General features: G+C 41.1%; 1 pseudogene; it reads left to right on the forward strand.

The window, feature by feature from the left end:
• Positions 1 to 2,685: 2,685 nt before the first annotated feature.
• On the forward strand, positions 2,686 to 3,342 carry LOC122797124 (annotated as a pseudogene).
• The last annotated feature ends 14,241 nt before the right edge of the window (positions 3,343 to 17,583 follow it).

Raw genomic sequence — 17,583 nt, forward strand, 5'->3', positions numbered from 1 at the left:
GCCCTGGAGCCTTTAAAAGCCTAGCCCATAGAAGTTCCCTGGTATTGTGCCACCCATCGTTAATTCCCAGTGCCTCTATCAAGTAGAGCCACTTGAGTGATCCCTGGTGTCAACTTTCTATTTCCCATTAACTGATCAAGGTTTCTCTTGAAGAGTGCTAGTGAGGTGCACGGCTTAACATGTATAGGAAGTCAATTCGAGAGCACGGGCAGTCTCTGGTTTATGAACCTGTCCCTCCAGCATGTTCTGTTGACTGTGGTAATAAGGTTGAGGTCTCTGGAGTGTGTGGTGCAGAGGGATTGGGATTTCTTTAGATGTAGCATTTTTAACAGAGCTGGGTCAGACATGACTTTGTAAATCTGGCAGAGATCGCCTCTTAGTAGATGATATGAGACAGAGAATAGCTGGAGTTTTTTGAGTCTGTCCATGTAGGACATGTGTTTAAGGCTAAGGATCCTCTTTGTGAAGTACTTTAGTGGCCTCTCCAGCTGTTGCAGGTGTCTAGTGAGCTACATGCTAAATGGGGCATTATAGTCTATGATTGGTCTAATGAGGGAAGAGTAGAGAGAAATGATGACCTCTTTCTTCCTGGATGAAAACACTTAGTAATGAGATGTGCCACACAGAAGGACTTTCTGACCACAGTGGCAATGTGATAGTCAAAGGAGCGGTTGCTGTCAACCTGTGTCCCCAGATCTCTTATAACACCTTCAGTGTTCAGTGGGCTCCCATCAATGTGGCAATTAATGGGAACTGAGTTTTTCCCAAAGGGGATGATGACACATTTTTTTGGCATTAAGCTTAAGGCCATGGTTTCGACACCAGTCATTGGTCTCAGTGAGGCCTTTCTGTAGGATGTCTGCATCACTTGGGGAGTTAATAATGGCTCCCAGCTTGCAGTTGTTTGCAAATTTGGTCAGCCAGAGTCCCTCTGTGTTGGCCTGGACTTCTGAGAAATAGATGCCAAACAGGAGAGGACCCAGGACCAATCCCTGTGGGACTCCACTCGTGACTGGTCAGCAGTCTGACCTGGAGTCCACTGCTCATTAACCCTGAGTAGCTTCTGAGGGCACCTTTGTGCTTACACCCAAGTGCTCTCTGAGACGCATGAAAAGGTATGCTGTTCCACCCGAGTGCCTTCCACCCAGCTGCACTGTTACAAATTAAGTTGAAAAAGTACCTGAACTTTGTCAGGTAACTTCTCAACTTAATTTTCAGTGTGGATTAACATTATGTTTATATTTAAAATTTAAGAGAAAATCAGCTTGCCATGCACTGTGTATCTGCTTGTGATCACAGCAAGCCGATTCTATATGTGTTGCAGGAAGCAAGTGGTGGCAGCCAATTGGATTCCTGCAATCCAAGCCGCCACTTGCCTAACACCTCCACCCCCTGACCTAAGTTTTCTTTGTTGTGTTATAATAAATAGAGCATCCTCCAGTACTAATTCCCTTTTTGTAATGTGTTTTATTGCTACTGAATTATTCTGTCTACTGTAAATGAACATTTCTGTGCACCATTTTGGGAGACCACCGGTAATTCACCCCCTAACTGAGATTACATCTGTGAGAAACCCTGAAATGTAAGTGCCGTACAGCTGCAAGGGAGATCTTCCTTCCATCAAGTTAAGTGCTCATTGTATAGAATAGCATTAAAAAAAGTTTCAACAATAACAGTTTTTGGGTTGTGCTGTAAAGTAGTAAGTGTTAAACACTCATTTGGATAGCTCTACATGCATAAGTAAACTGAAACATGTACAGCTATCCAAATGAGTGTTTAACATGGCGCTGCGGTAGTGTTGTTGCCTCACAGTAAAACATTGTCCTGTTCGATTCTCAGCTAAAGCGTCTTCTGTGTGGAGACATGCGTGAATGGGCATACCTTCATCGAAGGTTGTGCATCAAGGCTGGCAACTCGGCACATAAAAATCTACTGCCAATCATTAGCGGACCGGAGTTCCGCTGTGGCGATCCCTAACTGGGAAAAGCCAAAAGACACAATTTAGAGCACAACCCAAAAACTTTTATGGATAGCTCTACATTCATAAGTAAACTGAAACATGTAGCAATGATTAGTTTAGTTTGGATCGCGGGAACATAGTACTACAAGTTGAAATGTGTAATAGGGTCTGAATGCGAAAATGGAGGCTCTTTTTGCTTAAATCTTTTTACATTAAATTTTTAAAAGAGAGGAGAGACATTCGAAGAAGGTTTACAGCTGGTCTCATAGTTCGTAAACTAGCTGTGAACCACTTTTGCTGAACATTGTCCATCAAAATGTCCATTGCGAATTATTGCAGTTTAGTATTATTACACACAGAACAGGAAATGTATACGTATATTTAATGACAGCACCATTGGGTACCTCCTCTTGTTTGAAATGTGTCACATCAATCAAATGCATTGTCTGTATTGTAAGTAGAGAGTATATATTTAATAGTGCTAAAGCAGCAGCTAATGTCCTAAGCATCTTCTGAAGTTGAAGTTAAGCAGCTGATTTGTTTCAGCATTGGAGCCAATGTCCTAATCAGTGAGCCCACCCCAGCTCGGACAGAACGTCTGATGCCGGCTGGCATAAAATTGTTGTCAATTTTGTTTACCCTGTCAAGAAAAAAACAGTGACCCACTAAAGAGGTGAATGCATTCCATACAGCATACAAAAGGACAAGGATACCAGAATATGACTATGTCTGGGACTGTTACCATGAGGAAGAAGCTGGTCGTAGTCTGGGATGGCACATGTGGGAAGTCGTGCCTCCTCATCGTTTTCAGCAAGGACATGTTCCCCGAGATTTATGTGCCACCTGTGTTTGAGACTTACATGACAGACATTGAAGTGGAAGGGCGGTGAGTTGAGCTGGCCCTTTGGGATACTGCAGGGCAGGAGGATTACAACTGCCTTCGCCCATTATCCTACCCAGACACCAATGTTGTCCTAATGTGTTTTTCAGAGGACAGTCCAAACTCCATGGAGAATGTCCCTGTGATTTGGATGCCAGAGATAAAACACTTTTGCCCTTACATGCCTGTTGTGCTGGTGGCTAATAAGAAGGACTTGAGGAATGATGAAAAACTTTGCGCTGACTTGGTGAAAAGTTAACCGTGCCCAGTGCGGAGCGAAGACAGTAAAGCCATGGTGCAGAGGATCGTGGCATATGACTACATAGAGTGCTCAGCCAAAACCAGAGAAGGTGTCTGGCAGGTCTTTGAGACCGCAACAAAGGCTGCTTTACAGAAAAAGCAGAAACCAAACCAAAGAAGATGCATGAGAAGCATAATGCCCAGAGGTGCTGCTACCTGCCCTGGGGGATCCAAAGTGCCAGAAGACTTTTGTGCCACTTGATACACCGGCATTGAGAACTTGAATTCCAGCATGGGTGAGCGTATTCTGCACTTCATTTTATTTATGTTTTTGCAGACCCACTGAATGTCTTACTGTTTTATAAAATATTATTCCTCACTGAGAATGAATTAGTGAGCAATAATTCTGAACATTTTACAACACTACAATATCCAGTGATAAGTTACTGTATTAATGGACGTGAACTGAAGGTTGCATTTAACTGTGATTTATATATTTTTTTAAATCATATTACACTCGTTCATTTTTAAACAATGGGGCCTTTTTAAAAACTGTAAAGCAAATGTGCACTCGTGTAGTGGTTGATGTATAGCTGAAGTTGGCTAATATAGTTTAATTATTGTGCTCGCAGATGTTATGCAAGGTGCTGATGTTTTGACTGATGAATTACATTATGGTGAGAAATAGATCTTTCAGAAAAAAATCTTTGATTGTATTTTTTAAAGGAGTGATCTAATGTGTTGCAGTCTTGTTTGCCTTAAAATAAAGTACATTATTTTTTATAATAATGCATTCTGTGTGAGTGACTATTTCTGTAGAGCTACCAGAGAAATGTTGGTGATTTCTATAAAATGGCATATACATCAGTGGGCAATGTCTGTGCCTGCTGCCACTGTAGTGGTCATCACTGCCTATTTTTGTTCCAGTGGTAGGGTTGGTCTCTTCTAGTCTCCATAATCTTTTTTTTTTCTGTACTGTATTGTGACCCTGAGGCATGGGGAAGGACTTTTCTTTCCTTTAGATGTGTCAGACATTCCCAAGTTCTCTGGGGTAGACATGTTTCAGTCCCAAGAGCCTACACAGCAGATCTCAACTGGAGATACTTATCTATAGGCACCTTTGCAGTGACTACAAATGATGTTTGTATTAAATGGGTGGTGTCTTGGGGGGGGGGGCAATATCCAAAATTACCTGATTGATTATGTTCTTAGTGTGTGTTTCTTTTTTATGTTGCCACCATTCAAAGCATCAGTGTACCCTTGTCTGGCCAAAAAGTCGGAAGTCAAACTGTTGTGGTCTTTTTTTTTCCCCTGTACATCTTTCATCAATTTAAGTTATGCTGGATTTAATCACATTGTAGCATGATTTGTCTTGTTGCCAGGGGAGGTTTGAAGTGCTTATGAGACCAAGTGAGTGTATGGAAAACAAGTTCATTTTGCATCTGCATATTGGGATGTAGCATAAGACCTTGCTGTGGAAATCATTTTATTTATTTCTTTGCTAGAAAAAAGAAGTGCCTATGATTTGGTTGGGGTAAATAGGCCAGTCCACATAGCATGTTAACAAAAAAAAATATCATAAAGTTGCAACATTATGAGAGGTTTCCCACAATACACATATCAGAAATGAGAGGCATAATTATAAGAGGGATAAGAGCTATCCCTTCATCTGCTCAGATTTGGGTATGCAACTGTTATCAAGAAGTACTGGTTTGGTGCTGACTGATTAATTGGCATCTCCTTAAAGTTGACATTACCTACATAGTAGTCATGGACTGAGATGTGCACTGTTAACTGGTTGGCTGTTGAACGTGATACGTTGATAAGAATGTGCTTTTGCTTACTTTCTCCTTGTCATTCATTTTGTGCAGTTCTTTGTTTAGCTACATTGATCATAGGTTCATACGAAAGTAGTAGGCTATCTGCCCTTGAGGGCTGTTTTAAGCCTAGCCTATTTCCATATTTGTGCTCAAAATAATCTATCCCATTTGGTTATAGATTGTCCTTACCCATCCCATTGGTAAATAATTATATATTACTCCTAATGAGAGTAACTGAGATCATTCCATAGATAATGTGAGGGGACCCGTGCATGGGATAAAGCATTTAGAAGCTGCTTCTGTCTATTAGTAGTATAGGGGGTAGTCCTGGGGTATGTTTCCTGATTTCCCATCCCTAGATCTAATTTGTGCTTGAATATGAACAGGGATGAAATTTATTTTATGTGGATGGGAGTCTGTTCCAATGCAAGAAATACCTGCCGTCCAAGCTGTTCTCTTGATGCTGCAGAAGAGGTTTAGATCCCTAGACCAAGTGTTTCTGATGCCATTTCATTTGCTGATGTGCAGTAAATCCATCAGTATTGGGTTGGAGGATACTTTGTATGCCAGACACAGGTCACTGCTTAACACTGTGTAGGATACCACCTGTAGTGACAGCACTTTGAATCAGTCCATGTACTACATGTTTAGACCATGTATCCTTTTAGTAAGGCATCTCTGTGGGTACTTCAGTTGTTGCATGCGTCTGGCTATCGGAGTAATCTATAACACTCAGAGTAAACATTATCATGTGGTACAGTTTAAAATCTAGCGTACTGGAACAGTTAGCATTAACAACAAGGGTAATAAACTAGCAAAACTGGGTGCAGTAAATAAGACCTATATAGTAGGAGAGAATGTGTGGTCAATGTGTTAAGGAGGCACAGTTGCAGTAACTTTGTGGGACACAGAACTTACTTCAACCTTTCAAACTAGCCGCCCAGCCTCCCACTCATGACGTAGTGCTTCCTAGTAACATCCCTGCAGTCCTTCTCAGCATCACCTTACAAGCTGGGCTGATGCTGCCTGGCAGCCAAACCACTCATCCACTTATTAATTCATATCTCTCTCAGTCCCTCGGGAAATGTGGCTGTGGAAAAAGATGCACTCTCTAAATGAACAAAAATAACAACAAAACATCGAAGACGGCAGTCCGTAAATCTCCTGTATTTGATATTTACTCCTACAGAATTATACATGTTTATTAAATCATTTGTTTAAATAAATCCCATGCACTTTAAATATCAGTGAAATACTTGATTAAAGAGCAAACTCATGTACTTGGATTGTATTGATTAAAATCAGGAGAAATATTTTAAATATAACTCTTAAACACTGTAGAAATGAATGATTTAAGTGTAAGTATCAATCTCACTTATTTCTGGAAATCTTATAAGCTAAAGGCCTTAACATTTGACCCCACTGTGGTATGATGGATACCTATCAGCCTCAAGGACAGAATGTACATTTTCCATGAAGGTGATGCCTATACAAACAGACAATGTGATCAGGGGTGTCTTCAGGGATCTGTGCTTGGCCCTCCCCTGTTCAGCATTTATTTCTCTAACTTCTAAACTTAATCAGCTTTTAGAAAGGAACATTATTTATGGCTAGAGACTGGAACTTGATTTGCAATAGTGAGGATGCTTTAGGGGCCCTATAAGGGAAAATACAGAGTAGATATTTGAAGTAATATAGGAGAATATTTGGTATGGAAGATGTGCATCTAATAGTAGGAACTCAGACAGGATTTACATATTATTCCCCAAGGTAGAATAACTGGGCTAGGCTGGATATTAATTATATTTCAACGGAGCATGTGTATTTAATTGAAAGCTTTGACATACATGTGATTCAGCTCACACTACAATAAAAACTAAGGTAAAGATGCAAGGTAATGGAAGTAAAAACGAGACACTGATGCTTTGCTATTTACCTGTAGGACTGGAATTTAAGGAAATGGTAGTGAAAATTATTCAAGAGTTATTATGGAAGATATCAATTTCTTTAGAAGGGATAGCTAGTGAGTAGGATAAAATGAAAAGTGATTTTAAAAATTAGAATACAGAAATCAAGAAAATGGGTTTTGCCCAGTCGGACTTTTCCCAGTCATCAAATACAAATAAATAAACAAATACTAAATAAACTAGAAGCTCTTGATTATTGATAGTAAGATACAAGCAGTGAAAATGTTTTGGTCTCTATATAGGTCAGGCATACTTTTATCAACCAGAGAAGAAGCTGTGAATGATAACTAAGAGTTGAAAGATTGATATGGGAGGGCAAGAGTTAAGTGGAATAAGCTGATTCCTAATGGAACAAGGTGGTTTAGGATTACCTGATTTAAATGGATGTTTTAGAGCCACACAGTTATGAATTGTATGTTGTAATTTGCTTGCCCACAGCATTTTGTGATGTAGACAAAGATTTGTAATATGAGTCATTCCTCATTGCTTGGTACCTCGCTAACAAATAGGTGGGAGGAAGGGCTCAGTAATGTGTTATACTATTTTTACTGAGTAAATGTTGTACTATTTTTACTCAAGCTGCAGAAGGTAATGTAATGAATGTCTACTCAACAGGCAACAGGCAATTATCACCTGTGTCTGAGCATGCATAACTTTGCATGTCATTAGCACAGTGCAGTTACAATATAGCAGTTACACTATAGCACTGAGTCATTATCACTTTTTGGGCAAAACTGTCAGCAGCTGTCACTGTTATTCACATAAGTAGAAATTATTATCACATTGATGAATGCACAAGTCAGATTTGCCTTTTTCTCCACTTGGAGTCATTGCAGTCCACCCCACCCCATTATATATATATATATATATATATATATATATATATATATATATATATATATATTTAGTGCCTTGTGTCCTGTGATTTGCCATAAAATCACAAACCGTTGTGATAAACAGACCAAAACTATGAAGCTTCATCTGGACAGTTGAGATTTCTGACCTTCTCACACACAACACACATACCCTCTACTTCAGACATCAACAAGCAGTTTATTTACATTTCAGACATCAACAAGCAGTTTATTTACATTCTATGCACACACCTACTGTCTCATGTGTATTTCTTTATGTACCTTATCTAATGTCTGTATTATACCTTGTCTGATGTCTGTATTGTGCTGAGAGTATAAAATTAGTAAAGCTTTTCTTATAAATTACTAAGGTCATATGACATACTACACAATGACTCTCTTAGGAGTATAAATTTATACTTTGTTTATGTTTTTGTGTGTATGTGGAAGAATATATTTTACATTGTTTACTTTTTACTTGCAAGGGGTGCCACTGTGATGCAATGTTTCCCTCCAGGAAAGGACACGTGCAGAAAGACAAAGCCTGGGTCAGTCATGGTCTTTTCATATGTTGTCTTGCTGTAGCTCTCCAGTTAGTCTACCTCCCTTCAGGTGTAGTAAATGCATGTAGGTCAGGGCAAGAGGGTTTACATTAGCTCCCCCCTTTCACTCCTTATGGGCATTGCCGAATGGACACATGCAAATGGAAAAGGCAGAGGTCAGGCAGAGTGCTACTAGTGCATGTAATCAGGAGTCATTGGTGCTACCAGCAGTCTGAGTGGACAGTCAGCACCGGTATGGGACACTTATACCCACGAGCTAAAGCTCCATGCCTGTCCTCTGCATATTAGTGGAGTGGCGGTCCTTACCCTGCTTTTTCCATTTACATGTGCCCTTTCTGTGCCCCCTCATCAGTCATTGTGTGCAATTTGGTGTTTTCATGGGTGGTAGGTATGTACCTCTGCAGCGTCATCACCACTTATGTACCTTATACATCTGTCAAACATTAGTAGTAATCTCTTTGCATTTTCCTTCCTGTGCAGGTTCGCCCACCTTCTGACACTGTCATGACTTCACGTGCAAGAGAAAGACAAGTGAGAGTGTGTGTATGTGGCCATTCTTACATTCACTGGGCCACCAGTCATGTCTCTGTAACTGAAAACCACTACAACATGAGCTTCCCCACATCTAGTGTGACAGTATACTGGAATGCAACATGAGGTATGTATTGGAGCAGAGTACTGCAGTTGTTGGAAGAAAAGTGTTCCATCTACTCTGAGCCCGACATCCTTCTGCTGCACATTGGAGGGAATGATGTGATCAGTCAACCACTCAGAAGGCTACAGTTTCAAATCAGAGCAATTTTTGAACACCTGCAGTCATGGTGGACATGTTGTCATTTTGTGTGGTCAGACATAACTTCTTGCCAGATATGGGAAACAGCAAATAGTCAACGGGCAGCGCAAAAGGCCAGACATTTACAGAATGGGTTTGTGCATGGCGTGATGCACAGGGTTGGTGGATCTACAATCTGCCATGACAGCATCACCACAGAAGATGTTCACCTGTTCAGAAGGGATGGCATTCACCTAACTGAGGAGGGCATTGTGTTGTTCTTGACTGACCTCCACAATGGCGTAAGAAGAGCTATGCAGGATTGGTAACATGCAGCTTGTCAAAAGAATGGAAAACACCCGTGACCAAGTAGGACCAGTATGGTAAGTAAAACTCTAATATGAATTGGGCTGAGTAAAATATATTTTTCTGAGTTTGGCAAATAACTGTGGGAAGGAGCTGGTGAAGATGATGAGAAAAAAACAATTGTTTCAGGAGAGTGCTACCATGTACAATCGAATATGTCAGTAACCATCCTGCAATACTTCTTTTTTTATTCTTCTTTTATCAGGAATGTGTAGAGTTTAGATGACAGGAAGGGCTTAGTAATATAGAACTTGATCCCTTAGGTCCATTGCTGAATGGACACATGTAAAGAGAAAAGGCATAGGCAATAAAGACTGCTTACACTGAAGGAGGTCATGAGACTGTAGTGGTATCAGATGTCTGATTAGGTAGCCAGCACATATATTGGACAGATCAGATGGCCTTGCCTGCCACTGAAGTCCTATGCCTGTCCTGGGTTCATTAGTGGAGTGGCGGTCCTTACCTTGCTTTTTCTCTTTACATGTACCCATTCAGCAGTATGTTGGCTATGCCAAGAATGTGTATATTCACAATCACATGTGTCTATATGGTAAAACAACTGGTTCTGAATGCTGTATACATGTACAGATATCAGTTTTGTTAGGACTCAGGTTATGAAAATTATGATTTTTTTCCATATTTTGGTAAATAACTTTGCATGGGAGAATCAGAATGTGCTAAGTAATACCTCATTTTAAGGACAGTATTGATGGTTCCAATATGGTAAAAGAAATGTGCATGTATGTTGTATATATGTGCAGATATCAAAGTTTGTTTTGGAGTTAGGTTATGAAAATTATGATTTTTTTCATATTTTGGTAAATAACTTTGCAAGAGAGCATGTCAGTGTGCCAAGTAATACATCATTTTGAAGACAGTGTTACTCCTTACAACATGGTAAAAGAACGGACCCTGTATGTTGTACACATGTACAGATATCAAAGTTTATTTTGGACTTAGGTTATGGAAATTATGATTTTATTCATATTTTGGTAAATAACTTTGCAAGGGAGCATCTGAATGTGCTAAGTAATACCTCATTTTGAAGACAGTACTGATGGTTTCAACACGGTAAAAGAAATGTGCCTGTATGTTGCACACGTGCAGATATCAAAGGTTGTTTTGGAGTTAGGTTATGGAAATTACGATTTTTTTTCATATTTTGGTAAATAACTTTGCAAGGGAACATGTCAGTGTGCGAAGTAAAACCTCATTTTAAAGACAGTGTTACTCCTTACAACATGATAAAAGAACTGCCCCTGTATGTTGTACACATGTACAGATATCAAAGTTTGCTTCGAACTTAGGTTATGGAAATTATGATTTTTTTCATATTTTGGTAAATAACTTTGCAAGGGAGCATCTGAATGTGCTAAGTAATGCCTCATTTTGAAGACAGTATTGATAGTTCCAACATGGTAAAAGAAATGTCCCTGTATGTTGTACACATGTGCAGATATCAAAGTTTGTTTTGAAGTTAAGTTATGGAAATTATGATTTTTTCATATTTTGGTAAATAACGTTGCAAGGGAGCATGTCAGTTTGCCAAGTAATACCTCATTTTGATGACAGTGTTACTCCTTACAACATGATAAAAGAACTGTGTCTGTGCACTGTACACCTGTACAGATATCACAGTTTGTTTAGTCTTGTAGGATTATGAAAATTATACATTTCCAATACTTCTTATTATATCTTTGTAAGGGAGCATGGTGATGACACAAATGATGCATCATTTTGAAGCTGACAGTGAGACGCACAACTTCTATACTGATATGTAGGCTCTGTTTGTTACAGATAATGAGATATTATGCTTTGTTTATTTATCAAATATGAGAAATATTATATTAATCATATTTCTGTGAATATCTCCGTAAAGGAGCATCACACAGTAATGGTAAAGGTATAATTTTAAAACTGACATTTATACTAACATATTAAATACAAATTGTATTGGTCTACATGGTACACTGACCAAGATATTGTGCTTTGCTTTTCCAAAAAAGGTAAAAAATATGCACAATATCAACATTCTTTGCCAAATATTTAATAATGACTTTGATATGCACTATCAACATTTACACTGTTGGAAAGGTCAGTGTCTGCTGAACAACTTTCATGTTTACATTTTTAGTCTAGCTCTTATAGTTAAAGAGTTATGAACATTTGTTTTCTGTATGGTATTACAAATGGATTTTCTGAAAATGAGCTCAGGCTGCACTGTTGTTCCTATGGTGGAATTAAGCAGGCAGCATTTTCTGAGCTGCTCCGGAATGAATGAGTTAACACTGTGTTCTATCTGTGAGCCAATTTGCAACCCACCTAATGGTTTAGGCGTTGATGCCTAGTTTGGTGAGTTTATCAGTAATGCCTGAGTGAGGAATGGTATCAAAGGCCTTGCCAGATCGAGATAGGCTGTATGAACTACCTTACCTTCATCCACCGCTCTGGTGACTGACTCAAAGAAGTCATCCAGGTTGAGCAGGCATGATCTGCCTTTCACAAAACCAAATTGCATGGGATATAGAGTTTGGAGATTCCCTATATCTTTGTTAATTAGTTCCATGATGATGCGAGGTGAGGCTGCGAATAAACAGAGCTCACAGATGTGAAGCCAGTTCACTTTGTAATTCAAGAAGAACACAGCCAAGAATACTTTCAGGTCCCATGGAAGCTGTACTCTTGGCCTTAGACAATACAGCTTTAACCTGTGCTGCAGTAATGCAGGGTGCCTGGCATTCTTCTGGTATTGAGCTTGATCCTTTGGGGGGGGTAAAGTTGGCACTGAATCTGTTGGCCAGTATGTTGGCAATATCTGTTGGCTCAGTATAGGAGGTACCATTGTGCAGTAACTCAGAGCACATCTGGGTATTACCATGAAGATTCTTGATATAACTAAAGAAGGCTTTGTGGTTGTTTTTAGTGTCTGCCACAATTCTGCCTTCATAGCTGGCTTTGTAGGCTTTGATGAAGGATCTCAACTTTTTGTTGAGGCTAATAAGGGAATTTTTCCAGTCTTGGGACTTCACCTTTTAATGCAACTGTGTCTTCCTTCTGTTGTAGAGTTTATTAATGGCAGAGGACTACCAGACAGGCTTCCTTTTCTTGGAGAGAGCGTCTTGGTTCTGTTGGGTATGGCTAGTTCCATGCATTTCAGTACATGTTCATACAGTGCATTGGTGTATGATTCGGCAGTCCTGCATCTATTTTCCATTGGCATGGGTGCCGTGAAGTTAGCCACCTCTGTTTTTAGGAGTCCAAAGTCAGCTTTGGAAAAGTTTTTCATGGTGGATATCTTTCGGGGGGGGGGGGGGTGTTGATGAGATGTGGATTTTCATGGTGATTAGTTTGTGGTCAGATCTGACCAGGGAGGAACTGACTACTGGTGTAGAGCAATGGTTGCCCATGTTAGTAATAACCAGGTCAATGATGTTGCTTCCTCTAGTGGGGGTAAGAATGAGCTGGTCCAGGGCATTGGAAATGAATTCCAGGAAGCGTTGGGCCAGTGCATTGGTGCTTGAGTAGTTTTCCCAGCTGATGGAGGGGTAGTTGAAGTCTCCTAGTATGAGAGTGTTGGGTTGGACCTTGATAGATTCCAGGGTGCTTAGGAACATGGAGTGAGTCTAGGGACATGGTTGGGGACCGGTAGCAGGCTATGACCTTGATCTCAGTCTTGCCCAATGTTAGTTATACCTGAAGTATCTCAGATGCAGTATGCTGGGCTACTAATCTGGAGGTGTGAATATCCTTTATGAATATGGAGACACCACCGCCTTTGGAGCTTCGGTCCATGTTTCGGGGCTGAAAGGTGTGGAATGAGTTATAGCCTGGTAGCACAAGGGTGCTTTCTGCTGCTTTAAACCAGGTCTCCGTTACAGCACAAATGTTGATGTTCTCCATTTTGAGGAGTGCTTTGAGTAAGTGCATCTTGAGATTTAGACTTCTAGCATTGAGCAGCATGACCCTCAGATTGCATTTATTTATAGCTGTTATAGTAGGAATTTGGTCTTTGGAACACCGCCTAAAAAAGGCATGATATGGGGTGGCAAGAGCCTTAGCCAGTACCCGGAAAGCCAGGGGTGACAGATGCAGGCCATCTCTGGCAAAGCATTGAGGTCTGGCAATCAAGTCATCCCAAACAGACAAATGCTAGGTCTCCTTAGAATGGCACCAGAAACTTAGCCAATTGTTGAAGTTAGTCATTTTGTGTTTGGACTGCGCTATCATTCTTGGTGATGGTAGGATACTGCTCAGGGCTAATGTCATACCTGCCTGGACCACATAATCCGAGAGCTCCACCATGTCTCTTTTCATGTAGTCCAGGGAGGTGCATCTCAGATCATTCACACCCATATGGACAATAACAGAGTCATACTTGTACTTGTTGTGGAGTGACCTGAGTGCACGTGTTATGTGTCAGATTCTGGCACCTGATAGATAGCTGACTGTTACCTTCTCCTTATTCAACCTAGTGAGTGGGACATCTGTGTGCCTCACTATTGATTCACCTATGATTAGTGTATTGGGCAAGGTGTTTAGCCTTAGGGGCTTTGGTAGAGGGGCACACTGTGGAGGTGAGCTATGTGTCCTGTGGTTTGTGCTGTATTGTGGTGGTCAAGTGTGTTTCTGTCTTGGAGGTCTCTGCTGTTTGGGTAAATTTCTATTGAGTGCCTCCACGAAGGTGAGTGTGTGGTTTGTGTTTTTATGTGAGAGCTGTGATAGTGGGTGTTCTGGAGGGCTATGTGTTCCATGTGGTGTGGTGCAGGTGCTGACCTTCTCCTCTTGACCAGCTAGTCTGGTCTTGGCTGGAGAGTGCATAGCTTCCAATTTGGTGATATAAGTGCATTTCTCACAAGTCTGAGTGTTAGGAGGTAAGAGCAAAAGGGCTGTCTGTGTATATGAGGCAGTTGCTACACTGCCTCAGAATTCCCAAGTGCACCAGGTTAATAGGAGAAAGCACAGGGAACTGCCCTTTAATCATGCCAGGGGGATGGTCATAACTGCTAAGTACTGGAGCTATTTCCGTGAAGAACGACTAGTGCTGATGGCTCTTAGGTGTGCTACAATAATTGCTGCAAAAACCTGTTGAACTGCAAAGTGATTAGGCTATTTGAAATGCAAGAGAGAAAGAACTAGCAAGATCCAAAGGAAAAACTGAAGATCAGACTTTCTGGCACCAGTAATAGTTTACCTCAGCTTAGCGCTGCTGAGTGGAGCTTAAACAAGCAAAAACCCATGCAAACGTTGGCTTTTAAACCAGAAAGTTGAGAGGGATGGAAAATCTGCCCAAACGTTCAATAAACTACAATGTCTGGGCCAGAAACCACTCCTCTTGTGGTGGATAGGCTACTTAGTGTTTACCACTCCCACTGATAAGCTAAAAGGCTTCCCTCCAACACAGACAGGCTTGGGGGGCTCAGAAGCTTACAAACAGTCCTGGATACAGCAAATCTGTATCAGGACTAGACTAGTTACAGGAAAGGTGGGAAACAAGCACAAACAGGGGCTCTTAAACCAGAAAGTTGAAGGGATGGAAAAACTGCCCAAACGGCCACTAAACTACAATTTCTGGGCCAGAAACCACTCCTCTTGTGGTAGATAGGCTACTTAGTGCTTACCACTCCCACTGATAAGCTAGAAGACTTCACTCCAACACAGAAAGGTTTTGGGGGGCTGAGAAGCTTACAAACAGTCCTGGATACAGCAAATCTGTATCTGGACTACACTAGTTACAGCAAAGGTGGGAAGCAAGCTTAGCACTTTTTTTTTTACAGAAAAGCAGCTAAAACTGCAGTAAAACAATTCAAATGCAGTGCAAGTTAGCACACTTGAGTGTGTAACAATATCAAATCAAATGCAGTTTAAATAAATGCAATTACATTAAAAAATGACTAAAAACGTGCAGAAAACAGTAAATTAGGAAAAAATCAAAATGCTGGCACATAGAGTATCAGAAAACAATGCCAGAAAATGTATAAATAATTCAGCCAAGCAAAGATTAAGACAGTGCAGAAATCTGAACAGTTAAAAAGTGCCAAAATTAGAAGTTATGTAAATACCATAACGTTCCATGTTAGTTGTCTTCTCTCGCCTTCTTTCTTGCTGGATGGGTTCGGAGCCGATCCTCGGCTCCGGCACTTGCTAAGCTCGAGAACTCATTTTACCAGCTCGAGGCAACCCTATATCCCATGATGCAAGGCGTGACTACCTCAGATCTCGTTTGGTAGCTAGAAGAAAACCCTGCCAAAAAACAGTTCTTCCCCAGGAAGAAGATTACTAAATGTAGGAGAAACTAGGCCGATAACCACTAACAATAATGACTCTTCCTACTGGGAACTCTTGGAAAGAGTGACAACACCCCCAACAAAGGAAGGTACAACCTCAAGATCAGTCCAGGCCAGGGGAAGGAGGGAGGATTAAGAAGAGAAGACAACTAACATGGAACGTTATGGTATGTACATAACTTCTAAATGTTAAGTTGTCAAACTCGCCTTCATTCTTGCTGGATGGGGCCGCGTCCCTAGCACCTCTATTCTGGGTGGCTCAATGGAACAGACTCTTGAGAACTGTGGAACCAAACCTAGCCCTGTCCCTGGAGGCCAAGTCCAATTTGTAATGAGAGACAAAGGTGTGAGGAGTGGCCCAAGTGGCTGCTGCACAAATGGTGTCAATAGGTAGCCTATCCTGAAAGGCAGTGGATGTGGACAGGCTCCTGGTAGAATGTGCTTTTGGTTTAGAGGACAGTTGCTTGCCTCTAAGATGATAAACATAAGAAATGATAGAAGACAGCCATCTAGATAAGGTCACTTTAGGGACTGGAAGACCTTTTCTGTTCTCTGCATAAGAAAGGAATAGTTGATCAGATTTTCTGAATTGTTTAGTTCTATCCAAATAATATCTGAGTTGACGATGGACATCTAAGCAATGAAGTTTTTGTACAGCTTTGTCTGAATAATTAGGGAAAAAAACTGGCAAATCAATAGATTGATTCAGATTCGTCTGGGAAGCAACTTTGGGCAAAAAGATGGATTAGGTCTTAAAGAAACCCTATCTTTGTGAAAAACCAAGTAAGGGGAACGGACACAGAGGGCCTGAAGTTCAGAAACCCTTCTAGCTGAAGTAATAGCCACCAAGAAAATTGTTTTCCAGGAAAGAAACTTTAAAGAGCATGTAGCAGCCGGTTCGAAGGGGGGTAGAATCAAGGATGCCAGCATTAAGTTCAAATCGCATTGCGGAGGAGGATCTCTGATTGGAGGCTTCAGGAGAAATATACCTCTGAGAAATGCTTTGCAAAGCTTGTGGGACATTATGTTTTGATCCGCTAAACCAACATGAAAATTAGAGATTGCTGCCAATTGGACTTTAACTGTAGAAGAAGAAGACCCTGCTTGAAAAATCTCTGCTAAGAAGTCCAAAACTGAATGCACTGGAGCAGTAAAGGGATCTAAGTGTTTAGACTTCATCCAGAAAGAAAAACGTTTCCACTTACAAGCATAAATCTTTCTGGTGGAGGACTTTAGAGAAGCTACTATGATATTCCTAATGGGGTTAGAAATCATAGGAAGCCTGGCTAAGGAAGGAAGTGGAGCAACCAAGCAGTGAGGTTGAGAGAACGAACAGCCCGGTGCGGTTGACCCGACTGGTGGGTCAGAAGGTCTGGAACTGGGTTCAGATGCCAAGGCTGCGCCAGGAGATGATGATGCAGGGACGGAAACCAAATTTGTCGAGGCCAGTAGGGGGCAATGAGGATCAACTTGGCTCTCAATACGGTAGCTTTCTGAATAACTTGTGGTATCAGTGGAAATGGAGGAAAGGCATACAGAAGTCCCCGGGGCCAATCCTGGGTTAGAGAGTCTCTCGGGGAATGGCCTGGTAGAGGAAAGAGGGTGAAGAAGTCCGGGCATTTGCTGTTTTGGGGTGTAGCAAAAAGTTCGCAGGAAGGGAAGCCCCACTTCTGAAAAATCCCGTCCACTACCAATTGCTTGAGAGACTACTCATGTGGCATGAGAATAGCTCTGCTCAGTCTGTCCGCTAAGAGGTTGGATCTCCCGGGGATATGCGTTGCTATCAGAAACCGATGAGAGGAGATCGCCCATTGCCAAAGTCTGAGAGCTTCTCGACACAGTGGGTAGGACCTGGTCCCGCCCTGCTTGTTGATATA

This window comes from Protopterus annectens, chromosome 3.part0, assembly GCF_019279795.1.
Source record: "Protopterus annectens isolate FY-2018-M chromosome 3.part0, PAN1.0, whole genome shotgun sequence".
Lineage (NCBI taxonomy): Eukaryota > Metazoa > Chordata > Ceratodontiformes > Protopteridae > Protopterus > Protopterus annectens.